We start from the raw sequence: 27,305 nt of genomic DNA, 5'->3' as shown, positions 1-27,305 counted from the left end.
AACTATAAGACAATTTAGATTAACCATATGTTTTTGAATCACCAAAATAAAGCTATAAAAAACAATGTAACAACAGTAATCTTAGGAACTGTAATTTTAAATTTAACAATAAACGATATACATAACACTGACGACAAAAACCTGCAGCCATAACTGGCAGCACGACACTCCCAGTGTATGATGTGTGAGTGAGTCAGCAGCAGCGTGAGTGAGTGTATGATGTGCGAGTCACTGTATGATGGTTGAGTCCGTATTAGGTTGAGTGAGTGTATGATGTGTGAGTCAGCGTACGATGTGTTAGTCAGCACATGATGAGTGAGTCAGTGTATGATGTGCGAGTCAGTGTATGATGTGTGAGTGAGTCAGCAGCAGCGTGAGTGTATGATGTGTGAGTCAGCGCACAATGTGTTAGTCAGCGCATGATGAGTGAGTCAGTGTATGATGTGTGAGTGAGTCAGCGGCAGTGTGAGTGAGTTTATGATGTGCGAGTGAGCCAGCACACGATGAGTGAACCTGTGTATGATGAGTGAATGGGTCAGTGGTTGTGCGAGTGTATGATGTGTGAGTGAGTAAGCACATGATGAGCGAGTCAGTGCATGATGTGTGAGGGAGTCAGTGTATGATGTATGATAAAGTCAGTGTCGGCTCCCTCTGCTCGCGCGTCGCCCCCCCCCCCTCCCCCCCCCCCTCCGGCTCCGTCGGCCCTCCCTTGGCTCCGTCGGCCCCCCCCCGGCTCCGTCGCCCCGCCCCCCCCGGCTCCGTCGCCCCCCCCGGCTCCGTCGCCCCCCCCCCGGCTCCGTCGCCCCCCCCCGGCTCCGTCGCCCCCCCCGGCTCCGTCGCCCCCCCCCCGGCTCCGTTGCCCCCCCCCCGGCTCCGTCGCCCCCCCCCCGGCTCCGTCGCCCCCCCCCGGCTCCGTCGTCCCCCCCCGGCTCCGTCGCCCCCCACGGCTCCGTCGCCCCCCCCCCCGGCTCCGTCGCCCCCCCTCCGGCTCCGTCGCCCCCCCCCCCGGCTCCGTCGCCCCCCCCCCGGCTCCGTCGACCCCCCCCCCGGCTCCGTCGTCCCCCCCCGGCTCCGTCGCCCCCCCGGCTCCGTCGCCCCCCCCCCCGGCTCCGTCGCCCCCCCCCCGCCCCCGTCGCCCCCCCCCCCGGCCCCCTCGGCTCCATCGGATCCTTCTGTCGGCTCCCTCGGCCCCTCACAAACGGCCCCACCAGCCCCTGCTCGGAGTGCGGCCCGGGAACGCCCCGGGAGCGCACGCGCGCCTCAGGCGGCCATCTTGGATTCGTCTTCTTGGTCTTTGTCGAGGATGGGTTGGATAGTGATGGTAAGGGGTGGGGCGAAAAGCGATTGTTGTGGGTGGGGAAGATAGTGATGGTGGGGGGGATGGGCATATAGTAATATTTGGGCGTGTGGCGGATCGTGATGGTGCAGGTTCAGGTGGATAGTGATGGTGAGGGGTGGGTGGATTGTGATGGGGGAGATTGAGGAGGGTAGTGATGGTGAAGGGTGAGGCGGATAGGAATGGTAAGGGGTGGGGTTAATAGTGATTGTGGTGGGTGGGGCAGATCGTGATGGCGGTGGGATGGGCGTATAGTAATGACGGTGGGTGGGGCAGATTGTGATGTTGGGGGGTTGGGTGGATCGTGATGTTGCGGCGTTTGTTGGATAGTGATTGTGGGGTTTGGGGCGGATAGTGATGGTAGGGGGTCGGGCGGATTGTGATGGTAGTGGCTGGGTTGGATAGTGATGGTGAGGGGTGGTGAATAGTGATGTTAGGGGGGGGGGGGGCGGATAGTGATGGTGAGGAGTGAGGCGGATCGTGATGGGGAAGGGTGAGGCGGATTGTATTGGTAAGGGGTGGGGCTAATAGTGATTGTAGTTGGTCGGGCAGATCGTGATGGTGGGGGGATGGGTGTATAGTAATGGTGGTGGGGGGGGATAGTGGGGATGAGGCGTTCGTTGATGGTGGTGGATGGGGCAGATTGTGATGGTGGGGGATGGGTGGATAGTGATGTTGCGGGGCTGGTTGGATGGTGATTGTGGGGTTTGGGGCGGATAGTGATGGTGGAGGGCACACCGAATAGTGATGATGGGGGTTGGGGCTTACTGTGAAGGTGGGGGGTGAGTGGATGGTGATGGTGGAGGGTGGTTTGGAGAGTGATGGTGGGGGGTGAGATGGTCGGGCAGGATGGAGGGGAGGCGGGGAGAAGATTTTCAGACGAAAATCTTCTCCCCGTGGCAGCGCCTCTTCTTGCTGAGTGAAGGCCTCCCGCAAAAGTCATTATAATATGAGAGGTTGACTCTCAGGTGGCCTCCCACTTCGTAGCCCTGCTCCTCGGCCACGAAGGAGGGGCAAGTCCTCTGGGCCCGCGTCATCACCCCCACCGGAGCTCGGGGACGCTTTGTGGGACGAGCCAAGCAGCTGCTGCTGTTGGGTCCAGCTGCTTTTTTCTGCCGGCGTCGTTGAGGTGACTTCTTGGCTGCTTCCATCTCGAGCCAGATGTCCTTAACAGCCGCCGCCTCCCAGAACCCGACTGTAGGAACTGGCGCAGGGTCGACCTGAGATAACTGAGGCCCGCACAGGCCCAGGCAGCAACAGCAGCTGCACAGCTGTTCATATCCCAGCAGGGGATTCTCGGCTGTCAGGAGGCAGGCGTCGTGGAGGAGGTGGTGGTACTCTGTTGACTCCGCTCCTTCACAGGATTCTGGGGGATGAGTGAGACCTAGGGCACAGTAGGGGGATGTCATCAGCACTGGGCAGTACCTGGACCGTACCCTTAATTATCATCATGCAAGTACTCACATTCGTCATTCAGTCATCCACGTCAACATTCTATGATCATTGTACTTAAACGTCGGCTGCACCCTTAGAATTGCATGGAAAGCTTGTGGGAGGAGCACACGGACCTTGGAATATGTACGACCCAAATACATCATTGCGAGGGTGACCTTGGCTAGGCAACGCATCTAGACGGCCATGTCATCAATGTTTTTATTGTAATTATATACTAATTATATTTTATATCAAAGTAATTGTAGTGTAAATTTTGATTTAAAGCTTTCGTGACTGCAGTAATTCATATTCTTAGCACTTTCGGTAAAGTCACATTGAAGGGAACATAACACAAACGGTCGAAACGTCGTGAGAATTTTTATTGTTTTATATATATTTTATTATTTTATTGTTTCCCTTCAACGTGACTTTACCGAAAGAGCTAAGATTATAATTGTAGTGTTCTACGATGGGGGCGGAGCCTGCAGAAGACGGGGGCGGGGCCACATAGGCCGTGGCAGTGACGTCACCAGAGGGCGGGGCTCGAGGCCTGGACCGTTGGCGACAGTTGGAGCGGGGAGGCCGTTGCCATGGCTACCCGGGTTTGTTGTTGCCCACCGACATCGCTATAATAAAGACTTTACTTGTTTACTTAGCGCTCGTTTATCATTGATTTACTTATTTATCGTTACCGAGACTATCCTTATGACTTAATTACTTGTTAAATAGATAGCAACTCGTCACGTTCTTTAGAAGGAAAACCAAAGAGGCAAATTTACACATAAGTGCTTCTGGCAGATGTGGCCACAGGCCAAAGAGACACGCACATTGATGTACTCATCGTCGGTATTAAATTATTGTTTACTATCGATCAAGGACGGGCACGTCAAAGCTATTTGAGGAAAGTGAGTGGTGGTGCTGATTGGTACTTGCTATGAGCACCTGCCCCTAGTCAGAATCAGAATCTCAATCTATATTCATACTGGAGGAATACGATGAACTATACAGCTCGTTTTCAAAGATGTTCAGTACCTTGGTTCGCCTCGTAGTCTGCGACCACTTCGGCCCAAGCGGCTGTGGAGGGGGACTTCGCAGGCTTCTCAGAATCCGGAGTCGAAAGGGAGGGAACGGGGGGGAGGCGGAGGAAGAAAATCGTGAAGCGTGCCGCTAAGCATGCTCCTCATATACAGCTACAGAGACGAAGATCCCCCTGGCAGCCTTGGACCAGTGCTGTGCTGAAGAGCAGCACGGCACACCACGCCTGGCCACCTTTGTCTCCCCTATGCTGATGTTTTCAACGGGGGCTCTTTACATAGGTGATGTTTTAACACGTTGAATCAGATACTGTAATCGTTTTGAGTCTGAGTAGACAAAGAGGAGGCCCATGACTTTTTCACTAAATACCAACCACCGTGGAATATAAATTCGCGCTACTCCTCTAGCGACACAACAGCCCTGCCTACTCCCCACACAGGAATCTACACACACACACAGCAACACTCGCTCCACTCACCATGTCAATATCTTTTCGTGCAATATTCTCGTATGAGGTCATCATTTGGAAATCTTGAGCATCGCAAGAACGCAGCTCTCTGCTCAACGCCTCTGCTCAAAATGGCAGTTAGGACCACGTGACATCGGTTAGGGCCTCGTGACGGCGCGTCGGACAACTCGTTGCGAGGCAACTGGCGATTTGGGTGACGTCACGGCGAGTCACGTGCTCCTTGGTACACGAATCAGAGAGGAACCCAGCACACGAACCACTCACACGCGCCTCGCGCACCCTTCTGAACAGACTCTTGGTAGAAGGTGCACACACACACCCCAACAAATACACTTCGTATAACACGCGTGAATACGAATGTAAATAGATGTTCCATTGTCCGAATATTTATTTCAGATACCGACGTACAAATTAATTAGAATATGTATTTATACTGGAGAAATCCAATCAATAACTCACAAACCACCCACCCACCCTCTCAAGTTCTCAAGCATACAATAACCCATTCGCCAAGCCGTGCTGGCCTTCACAGATGCTTGCTCACAGCACCTGCCCTAATAATCTGTTAGGGCTGTTGGGGGGTAGGTGCTGCGGGATCTGTGTCTTTGTGTGGGCTGGTGAATGTGGGGAGCGGTAGTGTCGTGATTAACGCACTTCGCCACGAAGCCGGCCAATCAGTTCGATTCCCGCTCACGGCAAAGACAAGTGACGATTGTCTGAATCGGTTATTGGCCTCGCTAATTCAGCCTGAAATCAACACGTTGTGTAAACATCACGACTAGGGAAACAAATGCGGCCGGGGATGGTGTTGGTCACTTATGCCCTCGTGTACCGTGCCGTTCTTCATAGGTAGTCGCTAACAGTACCTGCCCCAACATTCTGTTAAGGCTACACGGGGGATCTTTGTCTTTGTTTGTGAAAGTGTGGGGAGCGGTGGTGCAACGGTTAGCGCGCTGCGAACCTGGAGATCAGAGATCTCTGGCGCAGAGCGCGCTCTCATTGGTCAGTGGAGTCGTGACGTGATGCTAAGAGAGCGTGTTGATTGGGGTCGTCAGCTTGCAAAGGGCTCGATGCTGGAGCCGTGTTCATAACAAACTCGACGCTCGTGGTTTGTATCATTGCAGAATGCCGCATCAAAGTCAAGTGGCTATGAGCTGCTTTGGTGTCCTTAAGTGCTGCTCCTTTCTCAAGAAAATACCCTTCCAAAAAAAGATACTCGATTAAAACCACGAGAGACCGTGCAGTGGTTGTTTTGGCACCATTCAGTATACATCATCTAAATAAGATGTTAATCTTTGAAACTGCACATTTTTAAAGATGTAATAACGAGGTCATAACAAGTGTCAGATGTAAAACCTCTTTCCATTGTTTGGATTTCACTTCCCCATAATTCGGGTGCAAATTATCGCAACATTCAAATATCGTGTACAGAATATGCTCTTTGTTGAGACCACGAATGAAATAGATTTTACTGCATGGTTGTTCGAAACCATGACTCTGAAATCGTTTTGGTACACAACTATGCACTGCGAAAACCTACCGACAGAAAACATGTTTTTGTAACCAAACGCTCAATGCTGAGAGCGTTTGGTTATGAAAATATTTGTGCGAGTGTGCTGCACGGGACTTTGCCTTGGCTCGAGATTAACCACCGGTCTTGCCACGTCCAGACATGGTGAGGACGACGAGGACACATTGAAAAGGAGACTCGGGCTGGTGTACTTCAACTTATTTATTTCGTTGTCACCGCTCGTACATTACAGCAACACTCATCATCAAACCAACCCAGTTCCACGTTTTTCAGCCACTTTTAAACCTCTTCTCCACCAATTACCTTTCTCCCACTTCTCGCTCTTTCCCGATCCGCTCTCCGCACCAATCCGATCCGAGTGTCAACCACTCACTCATCAGATTGCGTTTCGTGCACACACCCCGATCTCTCTTCCCCGCCCGAGCGTGCCGCGTGCGTGACGTGGTGATCCCTGACCTCCGACCCTTGATGCGTTAGGCATGCGTGATGTCGAGTGCGGAAGGTATGCGTGCTGTTTGTGTTGTGCGAGTGTGTGAGGATGGGTGACACATCCTCTATATCACCGCTTTCTCGGTTGAGACCAGAGCCCTCCTCGGCTACTGCAGCTGCTGCAGTAGCAGCAGACGGCGCCTCACGCAACCGCGCGTCGCTCGCGACTCCCGAGCAGAGCGCGCGGCTGCGATTCTACGAGAAGAAGAGCCCGGTCCACTCTCACGAGGAACTGGCGCGCAACATCAAAACACGTTTCGGGCAATTACCCTTCCCAAAGCACTCTATAATCAGATCGGCACAGCCGCAGAGAACGCAGGAGGGACGCGATATTGTGAGGGACGTGGGCCCCTGGCTCCCCCTCCGGGGGAGGGTTGATCTCGGGAGAGCTGCAGGTTCCGGACTCCTCGCTCATGTGAGAGTCGCCGCTATCCAACTGCTCACTCGTGGGGAGAGGGCTGCCGCTCCCCAGCTCCTCTCCTCGCGCTGGAGCCCCTCGGGTCCGCAGGTTCTGTTTGGGGGGCATAGCTCGGGGCTGGCGCATGGCTGCCTGGAATCAATATGTCGCTTCTCAGCCACTCAAACGCGACGTATCCGTTCACACAACCCCACGCACCACTCGCACGCGCTGAAGAGGGGGTCAGAGGGCAATGACGTCCTTCGCACACGCGTTGCCACCGAGGGCGGGCAATGGAGATTGTTTAAAGGGCTGTAGGGATAATCCCACGTGTACCCAGGCGAGTCCACCGTCGCTCACCGCGGGCACACGCTAAACAAAGGCAGTATGGATAATTGTGCGTGTACGCCGCCTGTCTACCTAACGCACACATTAAACACAAGGGCGGATGAGTAACCTCCCGTGCCCCTGTACGAGTCCGCCGCCGCTCGCCACACACACACGCTAATCACGAGCTATGCGCAGGGGCGAGCGCAAACACGTGGGTAAATACACACTCGCGCACAAACACAGGGTACGACGCAGGAACCCCGGTCGGGCCCGCACACAATGGCCGCCTCAACAGAGTTACCCACGTGCAAATCCCCGTACCACGACGAGCGGACTCACACCACCATGTGCCCGTTCCACACTCGCAGAAACCACATAACAAGGTTTGTTGATCACTGACGATTTATTCCTGGCGTGTCTGTGGGCTACTATTACCCGAGTCAGTCCGAGTCAGCAGGGCAGGTTTAACCTATCTCCCGATGGTCTAAAGCTGATCTACCTCGTCCCCTTGGAGTGAAACTCCCCACTCTCGCTTTCGTACTCACGTTCCGCCTGCGATGCGTGGGCCGTCGCGGAGAGACGAGGCTGCACGAGGTTCTTGCGGGGAGCGGGGCCTGGCTTCGCTGAGACTCGTCCCACGGACGACCCAGTGGCCGGCAAGCTGACTGCTCCGATCGCTCATTTGAGGAGAACGCGAACCCCCATCGTCGCTCTCCTCTCCCATTTTATCCCTCTCTACATCAAAGGTCTGCCCGGCTAACCCGCGATACCCCACCGCCATTGGTGCGCCCACCTCGGTGCCTTCACAGACGTCTGCTTCCCTCTCTACCCATCAACAGGGGCCGCCGTTGGGCCATTGCCATTGGCCACGGCGTGCAAGCGTACTTTTCCGGCCAATCGGATGCTTCCCCTGGTGCTCGTGTGGACCTAACCGCGGTGACTGAGTAGCCTTATCGTGAGCATGCAATTGCACGTCAATTCACGGCTCTGTGGTGTAATTCAACCTGGGGGAAGTCGGCCAATTCCCTGGCCCCAGGAAACCGTGAGGGATGTCCCTACGAAGAAGGCCCCTGGGTGAAAACCTGGAGGCCAGGTGACTTCCCCACGAGGTCCTACGTGGGGGGTGTGTGTGTTGTGTGTGCTCATTTTGGGGATGGTGAGGGAGAAGCAGCTTCGGCCTGCACGCTCTCCCGTGGTGGCGTTGCAGGCATGGCCCCGACGGAGCGGCTTCGCTGCTATGGCACCACATAGCCCGCCGAGGTGCCAGTCTCCGTCCTGGGTTGACTGGAGCATCTCGCCTGGGTTGCCCCCACGAGGTAGCGCCGCGGGGTCGGCGGGACTCGCCCGGCCCTCGTGGCTGGCCTCGGGGGTGGTGGCTCCGTCTTTTGGGCTTTTAGCGGCGGTCTCTTCCTCCATTCCAATGGCTCCTCTCGTCCCTCGGCACCTGTGGGCTGGGGAACAAACTCAGAGGCAGCAGGGTTTAGGTGCCATCGTCCCCGCCCCCCCTGGCCTGGGCCGTGACCCCTCGGGGCCGAGCATGGAGGGTGTTGGGACCCCGGGATTTCGGGGTACCCAAACTGCGGGGTTCTCCCTCGCTGGGGCTGCCTTCCATGGTTTTAATTGGCGGACGTTGACCACCATCTCTCGGCCCCTGTCTCCGCCGTGAATCAGCACCGTCCAGGGGGAGATCTGCCGCCCCACGGTCCAGGGTCCGCGCCAGTAGGTGGTCAGTTTCCCCAGCTGTCCAGCCCCGACACGAGGGGTGTATAGCCACACCTTAGAGCCCGCCGAGTAGAAGGGGGGCTCCATAAGGGGTCGGGCGCCCTGCTCTTGGTGCCGATGCGCGGCCTCTCCTTGTGGGTAGGCCCCGCCCCGGGCCCCTCGCAGAGTCTCCATCAGGTGCTCCACGGGGCGGCTCCCCTCATCCCGTTGCAGTGGGGGAACGCCGAACAGCAGATCTGCAGGTAGACGAGACTCACGGCCACACATCATTAGGAACAGGGTCTGTCCCGTAGACGTGTGTACTGTGGTGGCGTAGGAGAACAGGGCATAGGGGAGGTGTTCGTCCCAGTCCTGCTGAGTTGCGGCCACCATGCATTTGAGCTTCCCAGCTAAGGTCTGGTTCATACGCTCCACCATACCGTTCACCTGGGGGTGCTACGCCGTGGTTCGGTCCTTCTGGATTCCGAACTCGCGGCACAGCGCCTGAAACAGCTCTGCCTCGAACTCACTACCTTGCTCGGTAATGACCCATTCGGAGATCCCGTGCTTAAGTACGTAGTGCTCCACGAATGCCCAGACCACCACAAGAGCCGTCTTATCGGGGATGGCCACCGCCACGGGATAGCGTGCGAAATACTCCACCGGTGGGATCGCGGAAATGGCCCCTGTAGGTCGATCCCAACCAGCTGGTTTGTCCGACTGACGCGGAACGGCCTCAGGGGTACCTGATATTGTGCCGGTTTCGGCCCGCATTGCTGACACGCGCGGTAGTCCTGTACCCAGGCGGCCACGTCTTGCACCAATTTGGGCCAGAGATATTGGCGACGCAGGGTCTCCCGAGTGCGCCGTTCCCCATCATGGCCCCCGAGCAGGTGGTCGTGCACCAGCCATAGCAGCTGGGGTCGCACCTGGGAGGGAACACAGATGCACCCTCTTACCACCCCGTTCTGCACACACAACCGGGCATACAAACCACTCCAGGGTCCTGGTAGGGTGCTCTTCTTCTCCCGCAGGGCCACTTCCACTGCCGCCAGATCCGGGTCCCGTTGCTGGGTCTGTCTCAACTGCTCGTCGTCCAGGCCCGGGAAGGCGCAGCCGACGTCCTCTTGGATCCGCCCGGTCAGGGTGGGGCAGTCCGTCGGCTCCTTCTGTAGGGGTCTCCGCGGCGCATACTGCACTCTCTCTCGCGAGAGGGGGGTTAGTCTCAGTGCGCTCCCGGGGGGGCGTTGCCTGTTGGCAGCGTCCCCCATGAAGCATGGGCAGGCCTCCTCTGCCCTCGTCTCGGCGCACACCATGGGCTGCCTCGACAAGGTGTCCACATTTTCGTGCATCCGCCCAGCCCGGTACTCGATCTGCAGGTTGTATTCCTGCAGCTGCGCCAGCCATCGGGCCATCTGCCCCTGCGATTTCTTGAATGTGAGATGGAGCTGCAGAGCATAATGGTCACTCCGCACCCGACATTTTCTGCCATACAAATACGGCCAGAACTGTTTACATGTGAAGATCACGGCGTACAGTTCCTGACGGGTCACGCAATAGTTCAGCTCGGCCCTGCTCAGGGTCCAGCTGGCGTATGCGATGGCCCGTTCCATCCCATCCTGCACCTGTGACAACACCGTGCCCAGCTCATAGCTGCAGGCGTCGGTGTCCAAAATCAAATCAGTGGAAAAATCCGGGAAAGCCAGGGTGGGGGTATGGGTGAGGTGGTCTTTGAGGGTGGTGAAGGCCGTCAGGCGGCCTCCGTCCACTGATAAGGGTTCTTAGGGGAAGTGAGTTGGGTGAGGGGGCGTGCAATCTCGCTGAATCCCTTTACAAATCGACGATAATAGGTGGCGTGCCCCAAGAATGACCTGATCTCCGTCAGGTTCCTTGGCCATGGCCATTCCACTATGGCGCGTACCTTCTCCGGATCGGTGCGCAACCCTGCCTCGCTGATTCGGTGTCCAAGGTACCCCACCTCGTGCTGCGCAACATAACACTTACGTGGCTTGAGTTTGAGATGGGCTGCTCGCAGTCACTGGAACACCTCTCATAACCTGGACCAGTCCTCAGACAGAGATATACTGAACACTATCACGTCAACCAGGTAAATTAGGCACTGTTCCCACTGCAAGCCCCGCATCACCAGCTCCATCAACCACTGGAACGTCGCAGGCACATTAGTGAGTCCGAACGGGAGTATCCGAAACTCAAACAGTCCCATCGGTTTGGTAAATGCAGTCTTTGGCCGATCCTCCTCCGCCATATCCACCTGCCAGTACCCGGATGCTAGATCGAGGGTGGAAAAATACCACGCCACCGCGAGGCTGTCAAAGGTGTCATCGATGCGGGGGATGGGGAAGGCATCGCCGAGGGTGACTGCGTTCAACTTTCGGTAATCAACACAAAATCGGGTCGACCCATCCTTTTTCATCACCAGTACCACCGGGGCAGACCAGGGGCTCGCTGAGGGTAGGATTATGTTATCTCGGAGCATTTCCACGATGGCCTCTTTAATCTGGGCCCGTTCAGGCGCGCCCACTCGGTATGCGGGGAGTTTAATTGGTCGGGCGGCACCGGTGTCAATTTGGTGCTTAACAAGGTCAGTCCGGCCCACATCCGAATCGTGCTCACTGAACACGTCGGCGTCATCGCTCATGAAAACGTTTATTCTGAGCTCCTGGTTTAGCCCCGAATGAGTGGCATCAAACAGTATTTTACAATAAAATATTGATCCCAATGCAGTACACCATATCGACGTGAAATTGGCAGGTGCACTCACTGGATGAGACGAAGTGTAAAAAGCGACCCATCCAGATACAACAATGCAAAAGCCTACAATACCTGGTATTCCCAGGCAGTCTCCCATCCAAGTACTAACCAGGCTCGACTCTGCTTAGCTTCCGAGATCAGACGAGATCGGGCGCATTCAGGGTGATATGGTCGTAGGCCATGCTTGGAAAGACCTGTCGCACATTCAGATGTATAAAACAATCAACATTCAACTATACTTCTGGAGGTCATCGCTCATAAAACCTTTATTCTGAGCTCCTGGTTGAGCCCCGAAAGAGTGGCATCAAACATTATTTTACGATAAAATATTGATCCCAATGCAGTACACCATATCGACGTGAAATTGGCACGTGCACTCACTGGATGAGTCGAAGTGTAAAAAGCGACCCATCCAGATCCAAAAATACAAAATCCTACAACACCTGGTGTTCCTAGGCAGTCTGCCATCCAAGTACTCACCATGCTCAACCCTGCTTAGCTTCCGAGATCAGACGAGATTGGGCGCATTCAGGGTGATATGGTCGTAGGCCATGCTTGCACACACCTGTCACACATTCAGATGTATAAAACAATTAAAGTTCAACTATATTTCTGGAAATCATCGCTCATGAATACGTATATTCTGAGCTCCTGGTTGAGCCCCGAATAAGTGGCATCAAACAGTCTGGATGAGTCGAAGTGTAAAAAGCGACCCATCCAGATATAACAATGCAAAAGCCTACAACACCAGGTATTCCCAGGCAGTCTCGCATCCAAGTACTAACCAGGCTCGACCCTGCTTAGCTTCCGAGATCAGATGAGTTCGGGCGCATTCAGGGTGATATGGACGTAGGCCGTGCTTGCAGAGACCTGTCGAACACTCATATGTATAAAACAATCAACATTCAACTATACTACTGGAGGTCATCGCTCATGAAAACGTTTATCCTGAGCTCCTGGTTTAGCCCCGAAAGAGTGGCATCAAACAGTATTTTACGAGAAAATATTGATCCCAATGCAGTACACCATATCGACGTGAAATTGGCAGATGCACTCACTGGATGAGTGGAAGTGTAAAAAGCGACCCATCCAGATCCAAATATACAAAAGCCTACAACACCTGGTATTCCCAGGCAGTCTCCCATCCAAGTACTAACCAGACTCGACCGTGCTTAGCTTCCGAGATCAGACGAGATCGGGCGCATTCAGGGTGATATGGTTGTAGGCCATGCTTGGAAAGACCTGTCGCACATTCAGATGTATAAAACAATCAACATTCAACATAACTTCTGGAGGTCATCGCTCAAAAAATCTTTATACTGGTAGGAACGAAGTTGTAAACTGAGTGTACCAGCCTGCAATAGATTAATGTGTCCGTACGTCCGTCCGTCCCCTTTCAATACTTTAACGAAGTGAAATCTCGTGCTGTTGGGTGTATAAAATCAGTAATAGACAGCGCAGAGACTTGTCCTACCAGCCCACCCTGCAGGGACCTGTTTCTGAGCTCCTGGTTGAGCCCCGAAAGAGTGGCATCAAACATTATTTTACAAGAAAATATTGATCCCAATGCAGTACACCATATCGACGTGAAATTGGCAGGGGCACTCACTGGATGAGTCGAAGTGTAAAAAGCGAGCCATCCAGATCCAAGTAAACAAGAGCCTACAACACCTGGTATTCCCAGGCAGTCTCCCATCCAAGTACTAACCAGACTCGACCCTGCTTAGTTTCCGAGATCAGACGAGATCGGGCGCATTCAGGGTGATATGGTCGTAGGCCATGCTTGCAAAGACCTGTCGCACATTCAGATGTATAAAACAATCAACATTCAACTATACTTTTGGAGGTCATCGCTCATAAAACCTTTATTCTGTGCTCCTGGTTGATCCCCAAAAGAGTGGCATCAAACAGTCTGGATGACTTGATTCGAAGCTTTCGTGACTGCAAGAATTACTCTTTGTTTTTTTCGGTAAAGTCACGTATAAATAAAAAATAATAAAATAACAATAGCATACGACGTTTCGGTTGCAACACAAGCAGCCATCATCAGGTACAGAAGAGCTAAATTTACGAGAGAGAGGAAACACATAACCCCAGATGTATATACAGACACCCAAGTAGGGGGGAACTAATACAGATACAACAGGGTACAACAGAGAGAGAAGCATACCAAACAATCAGGGTTTAGCATAATTTGGAAACCATATAAAGCAACACAGACGGTCGGTCAAAACACAATTAACGCATAGTCTGGTTGATTACGCTATTTCAAAGATTGTTAAATTGCAAGTTAAGTATGAAATTTAAAATACAGACTGCGCACACACACACATAGACATCCAAGTAGAGTGAACCAGCACAGACACGCACACAGTGAAGTCGCCTTAAATAGGCAGAGAAGGTGAGGCTGAGAGACAATGGGACAAATTAGCATGAGGTATGCATGGAACAAAGGGGGCACGGCAGCACACACTCGGAAACACCAAGGCCCACACACAGGCAGAGACAGCACAGAGACACAAATCCAAGCCAAGACACAAAGGCAGATGCACAAGCAGAGACAACACAAAGACACAGACCTAATACCTCCCTTAGAGGTGGTTCAGACTTGATTCGAAGCTTTCGTGACTGCAAGAATTACTCTTTCTTTTTTTCGGTAAAGTCACGTATAAATAAAAAATAATAAAATAACAATAGCGTACGACGTTTCGGTTGCAACACAAGCAGCCATCATCAGGTACAGAAGAGCTAAATTTACGAGAGAGAGGAAACACATAACCCCAGATGTATATACAGACACCCAAGTAGGGGGCGTGGATGGAGTGGGGGGTGAGAGTGGATGGTGTCGCGGTGAGAGTGGATGGTGTCGGGGTGAGTATGGATGTTGGAGAGGTGATCGTGGCTGGTGTACGAGTGAGCGTGGATGGTGTAGGGGTGAGCGTGGCTGGTGTAGGGGTGAGCGTGGATGTTGTAGGGGTGAGAGTGGATGTTGCAGGAGTGAGCGTAGATGGTGTAGGGGGTGAGCGTGGAGGTTGTAAAGGTGAGCGTGGAGGTTGTAAAGGTGAGCGTGGATGGTGTAGGAGTGAGCGTGGATGTTGTAGGGGTGAGAGTGGATGGTGTCGCGGTGAGAGTGGATGGTGTCGGGGTGAGTATGGATGTTGGAGAGGTGAGCGTGGATGGTGTAGGAGTGAGCGTGAATGTTGCAGGAGTGAGCGTGGATGTTGTAGGGGTGAGCGTGGATGGTGTAGGGGTGAGAGTGGATGTTATATGAGTGAGCATGGACATTGTAGATGTGAGTGTGGATGGTATAGGGGAAAGCGTGGATGGCGTAGTGGTGAGCGTGGATGGTGTAGGGGTGAGCGTGGATGTTGTAGAGGTGAGCGTGGATGGTGTAAGGGTGAGCGTGGCTATTGTAGGGGTGAGCGTGGATGTTGTAGGGGTGAGTGTGGATGGTGTAGGGGTGAGCGTGGATGTTGCCGGAGTGAGCGTGGGTGTTGTAGGCGTAAACGTGGATGGTGTAGTGGTGAGCGTGGATGGCGTAGTGGTGAGCGTGGATGGTGTAGGGGTGAGCGTGGATGTTGTAGAGGTGAGCGTGGATGGTGTAAGGGTGAGCGTGGCTATTGTAGGGGTGAGCGTGGATGGTGTATTGGTGAGCGTGGATGGTGTAGGGGTGAGCGTGGATGGTGTAGTGGTGAGCGTGGATGGCGTAGTGGTGAGCGTGGATGGTGTAGGGGTGAGCGTGGATGTTGTAGAGGTGAGCGTGGATGGTGTAAGGGTGAGCGTGGCTATTGTAGGGGTGAGCGTGGATGGTGTAGGGGGTGAGCGTGGGGGTTGTAAAGGTGAGCATGGATGGTGTAGGAGTGAGCGTGGATGTTGTAGGGGTGAGAGTGAATGGGGTTGGGGTGGGCGTGGATGGTGTTGGGGTGAGTGTGGATGTTGGAGAGGTGAGCGTGGCTGGTGTAGGAGTGAGCGTGGATGGTGTAGGGGTGAGCGTGGATGGTATAGGGGTGAGCGTGGATGTTGTAGGGGTGAGAGTGGATGTTGCAAGAGTGAGCGTAGATGGTGTAGGGGGTGAGCGTGGAGGTTGTAAAGGTGAGCGTGGATGGTGTAGGAGTGAGCGTGGGTGTTGTAGGGGTGAGAGTGGATGGGGTTGGGTGTGGCGTGGATAGTGTTGGGGTGAGAGTGGATGGTGTCGGGGTGAGAGTGGATGGTGTCGGGGTGAGTATGGATGTTGGAGAGGTGAGCGTGGATGGTGTAGGGGTGAGCGTGGATGTTGCAGGAGTGAGCGTGGATGTTGTAGGGGTGAGCTTCGATGGTGTAGGGGTGAGAGTGGATGTTGTAAAGGTGAGCGTGGATGGTGTAGGGGTGAGAGTGGATGTTGTATGAGTGAGCATGGACGGTGTAGATGTGAGTGTGGATGGTATAGGGGAAAGCGTGGATGGTGTAGTGGTGAGCGTGGATGGTGTAGGGGTGAGCGTGGATGTTGTAGAGGTGAGCGTGGATGGTGTAGGGGTGAGCGTGGCTATTGTAGGGGTGAGCGTGGATGTTGCAGGAGTGAGCGTGGATATTGCATGAGAGAGCGTGGATGTTGAAGGGGTGAGTGTGGATGGTGTAGGGGTGAGAGTGGATGTTGTATGAGTGAGCATGGACAGTGTAGATGTGAGTGTGGATGGTATAGGGGAAAGCGTGGATGGTGTAGTGGTGAGCGTGGATGGTGTAGGGGTGAGCGTGGATGTTGTAGAGGTGAGCGTGGATGGTGTAGGGGTGAGCGTGGCTATTGTAGGGGTGAGCGTGGATGTTGCAGGAGTGAGGTGGATTTTGTATGAGAGAGCGTGGATGTTGAAGGGGTGAGTGTGGATGGTGTAGGGGTGAGCGTGGATGTTGGAGGAGTGAGCGTGGATGATGTAGGAGTGAGCGTAGATGGTGTAGGGGGTGAGCGTGGAGGTTGTAAAGGTGAGCATGGATGGTGTAGGAGTGAGCGTAGATGGTGTAGGGGGTGAGCGTGGAGGTTGTAAAGGTGAGCATGGATGGTGTAGGAGTGAGCGTGGATGTTGTAGGGGTGAGAGTGAATGGGGTTGGGGTGGGCGTGGATGGTGTTGGGGTGAGTGTAGATGTTGGCGAGGTGAGCGTGGATGTTGCAGGGGTGCGCGTGGATGTTGCAGGAGTGAGCGTGGATGTTGTAGGGGTGAGCGTGGATGATGTAGGGGTGAGCATGGACGTTGTAAAGGTGAGCATGGATGATGTAGGAGTGAGCGTAGATGGTGTAGGGGGTGAGCGTGGAGGTTGTAATGGTGAGCATGGATGGTGTAGGAGTGAGCGTGGATGTTGTAGGGGTGAGAGTGAATGGGGTTGGGGTGGGCGTGGATGGTGTTGGGGTGGGCGTGGATGGTGTTGGGGTGAGTGTGGATGTTGGCGAGGTGAGCGTTGATGTTGCAGGGGTGAGCGTGGATGTTGCAGGAGTGAGCGTGGATGTTGTAGGGGTGAGCGTGGCTATTGTAGGGGTGAGCGTGGATGGTGTATTGGTGAGCGTGGATGGTGTAGGGGTGAGCGTGGATGGTGTAGTGGTGAGCGTGGATGGCGTAGTGGTGAGCGTGGATGGTGTAGGGGTGAGCGTGGATGTTGTAGAGGTGAGCGTGGATGGTGTAAGGGTGAGCGTGGCTATTGTAGGGGTGAGCGTGGATGGTGTAGGGGGTGAGCGTGGGGGTTGTAAAGGTGAGCATGGATGGTGTAGGAGTGAGCGTGGATGTTGTAGGGGTGAGAGTGAATGGGGTTGGGGTGGGCGTGGATGGTGTTGGGGTGAGTGTGGATGTTGGAGAGGTGAGCGTGGCTGGTGTAGGAGTGAGCGTGGATGGTGTAGGGGTGAGCGTGGATGGTATAGGGGTGAGCGTGGATGTTGTAGGGGTGAGAGTGGATGTTGCAAGAGTGAGCGTAGATGGTGTAGGGGGTGAGCGTGGAGGTTGTAAAGGTGAGCGTGGATGGTGTAGGAGTGAGCGTGGGTGTTGTAGGGGTGAGAGTGGATGGGGTTGGGTGTGGCGTGGATAGTGTTGGGGTGAGAGTGGATGGTGTCGGGGTGAGAGTGGATGGTGTCGGGGTGAGTATGGATGTTGGAGAGGTGAGCGTGGATGGTGTAGGGGTGAGCGTGGATGTTGCAGGAGTGAGCGTGGATGTTGTAGGGGTGAGCTTCGATGGTGTAGGGGTGAGAGTGGATGTTGTAAAGGTGAGCGTGGATGGTGTAGGGGTGAGAGTGGATGTTGTATGAGTGAGCATGGACGGTGTAGATGTGAGTGTGGATGGTATAGGGGAAAGCGTGGATGGTGTAGTGGTGAGCGTGGATGGTGTAGGGGTGAGCGTGGATGTTGTAGAGGTGAGCGTGGATGGTGTAGGGGTGAGCGTGGCTATTGTAGGGGTGAGCGTGGATGTTGCAGGAGTGAGCGTGGATATTGCATGAGAGAGCGTGGATGTTGAAGGGGTGAGTGTGGATGGTGTAGGGGTGAGAGTGGATGTTGTATGAGTGAGCATGGACAGTGTAGATGTGAGTGTGGATGGTATAGGGGAAAGCGTGGATGGTGTAGTGGTGAGCGTGGATGGTGTAGGGGTGAGCGTGGATGTTGTAGAGGTGAGCGTGGATGGTGTAGGGGTGAGCGTGGCTATTGTAGGGGTGAGCGTGGATGTTGCAGGAGTGAGGTGGATTTTGTATGAGAGAGCGTGGATGTTGAAGGGGTGAGTGTGGATGGTGTAGGGGTGAGCGTGGATGTTGGAGGAGTGAGCGTGGATGATGTAGGAGTGAGCGTAGATGGTGTAGGGGGTGAGCGTGGAGGTTGTAAAGGTGAGCATGGATGGTGTAGGAGTGAGCGTAGATGGTGTAGGGGGTGAGCGTGGAGGTTGTAAAGGTGAGCATGGATGGTGTAGGAGTGAGCGTGGATGTTGTAGGGGTGAGAGTGAATGGGGTTGGGGTGGGCGTGGATGGTGTTGGGGTGAGTGTAGATGTTGGCGAGGTGAGCGTGGATGTTGCAGGGGTGCGCGTGGATGTTGCAGGAGTGAGCGTGGATGTTGTAGGGGTGAGCGTGGATGATGTAGGGGTGAGCATGGACGTTGTAAAGGTGAGCATGGATGATGTAGGAGTGAGCGTAGATGGTGTAGGGGGTGAGCGTGGAGGTTGTAATGGTGAGCATGGATGGTGTAGGAGTGAGCGTGGATGTTGTAGGGGTGAGAGTGAATGGGGTTGGGGTGGGCGTGGATGGTGTTGGGGTGGGCGTGGATGGTGTTGGGGTGAGTGTGGATGTTGGCGAGGTGAGCGTTGATGTTGCAGGGGTGAGCGTGGATGTTGCAGGAGTGAGCGTGGATGTTGTAGGGGTGAGCGTGGATGGTGTAGGGGTGAGAGTGGATGTTGTAATGGTGAGCGTGGATGGTGTTGGGGTGAGAGTGGATGTTGTATGAGTGAGCATGGACGGTGTAGAGGTGAGTGTGGATAGTATAGGGGAAAGCATGGATGGTGTAGTGGTGAGCGTGGATGGTGTAGGGGTGAGCGTGGATGGTATAGGGGTGAGCGTGGATGGTGTAGGTGTGAGCGTGGATGGTGTAGTAGTGAGCGTGGACATTGTAAAGGTGAGCGTGGACAGTGTAGCGGTGAGCGTGGACGTTGTAGAGGTGAACGTGGATGTTGTAGGGGTGAGCGTGGATGTTGTAGGGGTGAGGGTGGATGGTGTAGGGGTGAGCGTGGATGTTGTAGAAGTGAGCGTAGATGGTGTAGGAGTGAGGGTGGATGTTGTAGCGGTGAGCGTGGATGGTGTTGGGGTGAGGGTGGATGTTGTAGGGGTGAGCGTGGATGTTGTCGGGGTGAGGGTGGATCGTGTAGGGGTGAGTGTGGATGTTGTAGAGGTGAGCGTGCATTGTGTAGGAGTGAGCGTGGATGGTGTAGGGGTGAGCGTCGATGGTATAGGGGTGAGCGTGGATGTTGTAGGGGTGAGAGTGGATGTTGCAGGAGTGAGCGTAGATGGTGTAGGGGGTGAGCGTGGAGGTTGTAAAGGTGAGCGTGGAGGTTGTAAAGGTGAGCGTGGATGGTGTAGGAGTGAGCGTGGATGTTGTAGGGGTGAGAGTGGATGGGGTTGGGTGGGGCGTGGATGGTGTTGGGGTGAGAGTGGATTGTGTTGGGGTGAGAGTGGATGGTGTTGGGGTGAGAGTGGATGGTGTCGGGGTGAGAGTGGATGTTGGAGAGGTGAGCTAGGATGGTGTAGGGGTGAGCGTGGATGTTGCAGGAGTGAGCGTGGATGTTGTAGGGGTGAGCGTGGATGGTGTAGGGGTGAGAGTGGATGTTGTAAAGGTGAGCGTGGATGGTGTGGGGGTGAGAGTGGATGTTGTATGAGTGAGCATGGACGGTGTAGATGTGTGGATGGTATAGGGGAAAGCGTGGATGGTGTAGTGGTGAGCGTGGATGGTGTAGGGGTGAGCGTGGATGTTGTAGAGGTGAGCGTGAATGGTGTAGGGGTGAGCGTGACTATTGTAGGGGTGAGCATGGATGGTGTAGGGGTGAGCGTGGATGTTGCAGGAGTGAGCGTGGATTTTGTATGAGAGAGCGTGGATGTTGAAGGGGTGAGTGTGGATGGTGTAGGGGTGAGCGTGGATGTTGCAGGAGTGAGCGTGAGTGTTGTAGGAGAAAACGTGGATGGTGTAGGGGTGAGCGTGGATGATGTAGGGGTGAGCATGGACGTTGTAAAGGTGAGCATGGATGATGTAGGAGTAAGCGTAGATGGTGTAGGGGGTGAGCGTGGAGGTTGTAAAGGTGAGCATGGATGGTGTAGGAGTGAGCGTGGATTGTGTAGGGGTGAGAGTGAATGGGGTTGGGGTGGGCGTGGATGGTGTTGGGGTGGGCGTGGATGGTGTTGGGGTGAGTGTGGATGTTGGCGAGGTGAGCGTTGATGTTGCAGGGGTGAGCGTGGATGTTGCAGGAGTGAGCGTGGATGTTGTAGGGGTGAGCGTGGATGGTGTAGGGGTGAGAGTGGATGTTGTAAAGGTGAGCGTGGATGGTGTAGCGGTGAGAGTGGATGTTGTATGAGTGAGCATGCACGGTGTAGAGGTGAGTGTGGATGGTATAGGGGAAAGCATGGATGGTGTAGTGGTGAGCGTGGATGGTGTAGGGGTGAGAGTGGATGTGGTGGGGGTGAGCGTGGATGTGGTAGGGGTGAGCGTGGATGTTGCAGGAGTGAGCGTGGATTTTGTATGAGAGAGCGTGGATGTTGAAGGGGTGAGTGTGAATAGTGTAAGGGTGAGCGTGGATGTTGGAGGAGTGAGCGTGGATGATGTGGGAGTGAGCGTAGATGGTGTAGGGGGTGAGCATGAGGGTTGTAAAGGTGAGCATGGATGGTGTAGGAGTGAGCGTAGATGGTGTAGGGGGTGAGCGTGGAGGTTGTAAAGGTGAGCATGGATGGTGTAGGAGTGAGCGTGGATGTTGTAGGGGTGAGAGTGAATGGGGTTGGGGTGGGCGTGGATGGTGTTGGTGTGAGTGTAGATGTTGGCGAGGTGAGCGTTGATGTTGCAGGGGTGCGCGTGGATGTTGCAGGAGTGAGCGTGAATGTTGTAGGGGTGAGCGTGGATGGTGTAGGGGTGAGAGTGGATATTGTAAAGGTGAGCGTGGATGGTGTTGGGGTGAGAGTGGATGTTGTATGAGTGAGCATGGACGGTGTAGAGGTGAGTGTGGATGGTATAGGGGAAAGCATGGATGGTGTAGTGGTGATCGTGGATGGTGTAGGGGTGAGAGTGGATGTGGTGGGGGTGAGCGTGGATGTGGTAGGGGTGAGCGTGGACAGTGTAGGGGTGAGCGTGGATGGTGTAGGAGTGAGCGTGGTTGGTGTAGGGGTGAGCGTGGATGGTGTAGGTGTGAGCGTGGATGGTGTAGGAGTGAGCGTGGACATTGTAAAGGTGAGCGTGGACAGTGTAGCGGTGAGCGTGGACGTTGTAGGGGTGAACGTGGATGTTGTAGGGGTGAGCGTGGATGTTGTAGGCGTGAGGGTGGATGGTGTAGGGGTGAGCGTGGATGTTGTAGAAGTGAGCGTAGATGGTGTAGGAGTGAGGGTGGATGTTGTAGCGGTGAGCGTGGATGGTGTTGGGGTGAGGGTGGATGTTGTAGGGGTGAGCGTGGATGTTGTCGGGGTGAGGGTGGATGGTGTAAGGGTGAGTGTGGATGTTGTAGAGGTGAGCGTGCATGGTGTAGGGGTGAGCTTGGATGGTGAAGGTGTGAGCGTGGCTGGTGTAGGAGTGAGCGTGGATGGTGTAGGGGTGAGCGTGGATGATGTAGGGGTGAGCGTGCATGGTGTAGGGGTGAGCTTGGATGGTGAAGGTGTGAGTGTGGCTGGTGTAGGAGTGAGCGTGGATGTTGTAGGGGTGAGAGTGGATGTTGCAGGAGTGAGCGTAGATGGTGTAGGGGGTGAGCGTGGAGGTTGTAAAGGTGAGCGTGGAGGTTGTAAAGGTGAGCGTGGATGGTGTAGGAGTGAGCGTGGATGTTGTAGGGGTGAGAGTGGATGGGGTTGGGGTGGGCGTGGATGGTGTGGGGGGTGAGAGTGGATGGTGTCGCGGTGAGCGTGGATGGTGTAGGGGTGAGCTTGGATGGTGAAGGTGTGAGCGTGGATGGTGTAGGAGTGAGCGTGGATGGTGTAGGGGTGAGCGTGGATGGTGTAGAGGTGAGAGTGGATGGGGTTGGGTGTGGCGTGGATGGTGTTGGGGTGAGAGTGGATGGTGTTGGGGTGAGAGTGGATGGTGTTGGGGTGAGAGTGGATGGTGTCGGGGTGAGACTGGATGTTGCAGAGGTGAGCGTGGATGGTGTAGGGGTGAGCGTGGATGTTGCAGGAGTGAGCGTGGATGTTGTAGGGGTGAGCGTGGATGGTGTAGGGGTGAGAGTGGATGTTGTAAAGGTGAGCCTGGATGGTGTGGGGGTGAGAGTGGATGTTGTATGAGTGAGCATGGACGGTGTAGATGTGTGGATGGTATAGGGGAAAGCGTGGATGGTGTAGTGGTGAGCGTGGATGGTGTAGGGGTGAGCGTGGATGTTGTAGAGGTGAGCGTGAATGGTGTAGGGGTGAGCGTGACTATTATGGGGGTGAGCGTGGATGGTGTAGGGGTGAGCGTGGATGTTGCAGGAGTGAGCGTGGATTTTGTATGAGAGAGCGTGGATGTTGAAGGGGTGAATGTGGATGGTGTAGGGGTGAGCGTGGATGTTGCAGGAGTGAGCGTGAGTGGTGTAGGAGAAAACGTGGATGGTGTAGGGGTGAGCGTGGATGATGTAGGGGTGAGCATGAACGTTGTAAAGGTGAGCATGGATGATGTAGGAGTGAGCGTAGATGGTGTAGGGGGTGAGCGTGGAGGTTGTAAAGGTGAGCATGGATGGTGTAGGAGTGAGCGTGGATGTTGTAGGGGTGAGAGTGAATGGGGTTGGGGTGGGCGTGGATGGTGTTGGGGTGGGCGTGGATGGTGTTGGGGTGAGTGTGGATGTTGGCGAGGTGAGCGTTGATGTTGCAGGGGTGAGCGTGGATGTTGCAGGAGTGAGCGTGGATGTTGTAGGGGTGAGCGTGGATGTTGTAGGGGTGAGAGTGGATGGGGTTGGGGTGGGCGTGGATGGTGTGGGGGGTGAGAGTGGATGGTGTCGCGGTGAGCGTGGATGGTGTAGGGGTGAGCTTGGATGGTGAAGGTGTGAGCGTGGATGGTGTAGGAGTGAGCGTGGATGGTGTAGGGGTGAGCGTGGATGGTGTAGAGGTGAGCGTGGATGTTGTAGGGGTGAGAGTGGATGTTGCAGGAGTGAGCGTAGATGGTGTAGGGGGTGAGCGTGGAGGTTGTAAAGGTGAGCGTGGAGGTTGTAAAGGTGAGCGTGGATGGTGTAGGAGTGAGCGTGGATGTTGTAGGGGTGAGAGTGGATGGGGTTGGGTGTGGCGTGGATGGTGTTGGGGTGAGAGTGGATGGTGTTGGGGTGAGAGTGGATGGTGTTGCGGTGAGAGTGGATGGTGTCGGGGTGAGACTGGATGTTGCAGAGGTGAGCGTGGATGGTGTAGGGGTGAGCGTGGATGTTGCAGGAGTGAGCGTGGATGTTGTAGGGGTGAGCGTGGATGGTGTAGGGGTGAGAGTGGATGTTGTAAAGGTGAGCCTGGATGGTGTGGGGGTGAGAGTGGATGTTGTATGAGTGAGCATGGACGGTGTAGATGTGTGGATGGTATAGGGGAAAGCGTGGATGGTGTAGTGGTGAGCGTGGATGGTGTAGGGTTGAGCGTGGATGTTGTAGAGGTGAGCGTGAATGGTGTAGGGGTGAGCGTGACTATTGTGGCGGTGAGCGTGGATGGTGTAGGGGTGAGCGTGGATGTTGCAGGAGTGAGCGTGGATTTTGTATGAGAGAGCGTGGATGTTGAAGGGGTGAATGTGGATGGTGTAGGGGTGAGCGTGGATGTTGCAGGAGTGAGCGTGAGTGGTGTAGGAGAAAACGTGGATGGTGTAGGGGTGAGCGTGGATGATGTAGGGGTGAGCATGAACGTTGTAAAGGTGAGCATGGATGATGTAGGAGTGAGCGTAGATGGTGTAGGGGGTGAGCGTGGAGGTTGTAAAGGTGAGCATGGATGGTGTAGGAGTGAGCGTGGATGTTGTAGGGGTGAGAGTGAATGGTGTAGGGGTGAGCGTGGATGGTGTAGAGGTGAGCGTGGATGTTGTAGGAGTGAGTGTGGATGTTGGCGAGGTGAGCGTAGATGTTGCAGGGGTGAGCGTGGAGGTTGTAAAGGTGAGCGTGGAGGTTGTAAAGGTGAGCGTGGATGGTGTAGGAGTGAGCGTGGATGTTGTAGGGGTGAGAGTGGATGGGGTTGGGTGTGGCGTGGATGGTGTTGGGGTGAGAGTGGATGGTGTTGGGGTGAGAGTGGATGGTGTTGGGGTGAGAGTGGATGGTGTCGGGGTGAGACTGGATGTTGCAGAGGTGAGCGTGGATGGTGTAGGGGTGAGCGTGGATGTTGCAGGAGTGAGCGTGGATGTTGTAGGGGTGAGCGTGGATGATGTAGGGGTGAGAGTGGATGTTGTAAAGGTGAGCCTGGATGGTGTGGGGGTGAGAGTGGATGTTGTATGAGTGAGCATGGACGGTGTAGATGTGTGGATGGTATAGGGGAAAGCGTGGATGGTGTAGTGGTGAGCGTGGATGGTGTAGGGGTGAGCGTGGATGTTGTAGAGGTGAGCGTGAATGGTGTAGGGGTGAGCGTGACTATTATGGGGGTGAGCGTGGATGGTGTAGGGGTGAGCGTGGATGTTGCAGGAGTGAGCGTGGATTTTGTATGAGAGAGCGTGGATGTTGAAGGGGTGAATGTGGATGGTGTAGCGGTGAGCGTGGATGTTGCAGGAGTGAGCGTGAGTGGTGTAGGAGAAAACGTGGATGGTGTAGGGGTGAGCGTGGATGATGTAGGGGTGAGCATGAACGTTGTAAAGGTGAGCATGGATGATGTAGGAGTGAGCGTAGATGGTGTAGGGGGTGAGCGTGGAGGTTGTAAAGGTGAGCATGGATGGTGTAGGAGTGAGCGTGGATGTTGTAGGGGTGAGAGTGAATGGGGTTGGGGTGGGCGTGGATGGTGTTGGGGTGGGCGTGGATGGTGTTGGGGTGAGTGTGGATGTTCGCGAGGTGAGCGTTGATGTTGCAGGGGTGAGCGTGGATGTTGCAGGAGTGAGCGTGGATGTTGTAGGGGTGAGCGTGGATGGTGTAGGGGTGAGAGTGGATGTTGTAAAGGTGAGAGTGGATGGTGTAGCGGTGAGAGTGGATGTTGTATGAGTGAGCATGCACGGTGTAGAGGTGAGTGTGGATGGTATAGGGGAAAGCATGGATGGTGTAGTGGTGAGCGTGGATGGTGTAGGGGTGAGAGTGGATGTGGTGGGGGTGAGCGTGGATGTGGTAGGGGTGAGCGTGGATGTTGCAGGAGTGAGCGTGGATTTTGTATGAGAGAGCGTGGATGTTGAAGGGGTGAGTGTGGATGGTGTAAGGGTGAGCGTGGATGTTGGAGGAGTGACCGTGGATGATGTAGGAGTGAGCGTAGATGGTGTAGGGGGTGAGCGTGGAGGTTGTAAAGGTGAGCATGGATGGTGTAGGAGTGAGCGTGGATGTTGTAGGGGTGAGAGTGAATGGGGTTGGGGTGGGCGTAGATGGTATTGGGGTGAGTGTAGATGGTGGCGAGGTGAGCGTTGATGTTGCAGGGGTGCGCGTGGATGTTGCAGGAGTGAGCGTGAATGTTGTAGGGGTGAGCGTGGATGGTGTAGGGGTGAGAGTGGATGTTGTAAAGGTGAGCATGGATGGTGTTGGGGTGAGAATGGATGTTGTATGAGTGAGCATGGACGGTGTAGAGGTGAGTGTGGATGGTATAGGGGAAAGCATGGATGGTGTAGTGGTGAGCGTGGATGGTATAGGGGTGAGAGTGGATGTGGTGGGGGTGAGCGTGGATGTGGTAGGGGTGAGCGTGGACAGTGTAGGGGTGAGCGTGGATGGTGTAGGAGTGAGCATGGATGGTGTAGGGGTGAGCGTGGATGGTGTAGGTGTGAGCGTGGATGGTGTAGGAGTGAGCGTGGACATTGTAAAGGTGAGCGTGGACAGTGTAGAGGTGAGCGTGGACGTTGTAGGGGTGAACGTGGATGTTGTAGGGGTGAGCATGGATGTTGTAGGCGTGAGGGTGGATGGTGTAGGGGTGAGCGTGGATGTTGTAGAAGTGAGCGTAGATGGTGTAGGAGTGAGGGTGGATGTTGTAGCGGTGAGCGTGGATGGTGTTGGGGTGAGGGTGGATGTTGTAGGGGTGAGCGTGGATGTTGTCGGGGTGAGGGTGGATGGTGTAGGGGTGAGTGTGGATGTTGTAGAGGTGAGCGTGCATGGTGTAGGGGTGAGCTTGGATGGTGAAGGTGTGAGCGTGGCTGGTGAAGGTGTGAGTGTGGCTGGTGTAGGAGTGAGCGTGGATGTTGTAGGGGTGAGAGTGGATGTTGCAGGAGTGAGCGTAGATGGTGTAGGGGGTGAGCGTGGAGGTTGTAAAGGTGAGCGTGGAGGTTGTAAAGGTGAGCGTGGATGGTGTAGGAGTGAGCGTGGATGTTGTAGGGGTGAGAGTGGATGGGGTTGGGGTGGGCGTGGATGGTGTGGGGGGTGAGAGTGGATGGTGTAGCGGTGAGAGTGGATGGTGTCGGGGTGAGTATGGATGTTGGAGAGGTGAGCGTGGATGGTGTAGGGGTGAGCGTTGATGTTGTCGGGGTGAGGGTGGATGGTGTAGGGGTGAGTGTGGATGTTGTAGAGGTGAGCGTGGATGGTGTAGGGGTGAGTGTGGCTATTGTAGGGGTGAGCGTGGATGGTGCAGGGGTGAGCTAGGATGGTGAAGGTGTGAGCGTGGATGGTGTAGGAGTGAGCGTGGATGGTGCAGGGGTGAGCGTGGATGGTGTAGGGGTGAGCGTGGATGTTGTAGGGGTGAGAGTGGATGTTGCAGGAGTGAGCGTAGATGGTGTAGGGGGTGAGCGTGGAGGTTGTAAAGGTGAGCGTGGAGGTTGTAAAGGTGAGCGTGGATGGTGTAGGAGTGAGCGTGGATGTTGTAGGGGTGAGAGTGGATGGGGTTGGGTGTGGCCTGGAAGGTGTTGGGGTGAGAGTGGATGGTGTTGGGGTGAGAGTGGATGGTGTCGGGGTGAGAGTGGATGGTGTCGGGGTGAGTATGGATGTTGGAGAGGTGAGCGTGGATAGTGTAGGGGTGAGCGTGGATGTTGCAGGAGTGAGCGTGGATGTTGTAGGGGTGAGCGTGGATGGTGTAGAGGTGAGCGTGACTATTGTAGGGGTGAGCGTGACTATTGT

The 27,305-nt window shown here is 55.0% G+C and overlaps 4 non-coding genes and 1 pseudogene across 4 annotated transcripts; all 5 read right to left on the bottom strand.

Annotated features, from left to right (window-relative positions):
• Window positions 1–11,554: 11,554 nt before the first annotated feature.
• On the bottom strand, window positions 11,555–11,673 carry LOC142925985 (5S ribosomal RNA). The gene has a single exon (XR_012942909.1). It is a non-coding gene; the product is annotated as a 5S ribosomal RNA (ribosomal RNA).
• A 252-nt stretch (window positions 11,674–11,925) lies between these two features.
• On the bottom strand, window positions 11,926–12,044 carry LOC142928443 (5S ribosomal RNA; annotated as a pseudogene).
• Window positions 12,045–12,230: 186 nt separating this feature from the next.
• On the bottom strand, window positions 12,231–12,349 carry LOC142927137 (5S ribosomal RNA). Its single transcript, XR_012944062.1, has one exon. It is a non-coding gene; the product is annotated as a 5S ribosomal RNA (ribosomal RNA).
• Window positions 12,350–12,602: 253 nt separating this feature from the next.
• On the bottom strand, window positions 12,603–12,721 carry LOC142926264 (5S ribosomal RNA). The gene has a single exon (XR_012943189.1). It is a non-coding gene; the product is annotated as a 5S ribosomal RNA (ribosomal RNA).
• Window positions 12,722–13,153: 432 nt separating this feature from the next.
• On the bottom strand, window positions 13,154–13,272 carry LOC142926420 (5S ribosomal RNA). The gene has a single exon (XR_012943345.1). It is a non-coding gene; the product is annotated as a 5S ribosomal RNA (ribosomal RNA).
• Window positions 13,273–27,305: the final 14,033 nt, after the last annotated feature.

This window comes from Petromyzon marinus, chromosome 23 (assembly GCF_048934315.1).
Source record: "Petromyzon marinus isolate PM22_M1 ecotype Great Lakes invasive population chromosome 23, UKy_Petmar_22M1.pri1.0, whole genome shotgun sequence".
NCBI classification, from domain to species: Eukaryota; Metazoa; Chordata; class Hyperoartia; order Petromyzontiformes; family Petromyzontidae; genus Petromyzon; species Petromyzon marinus.
This window is presented reverse-complemented; position numbering and strand designations above follow the sequence as displayed.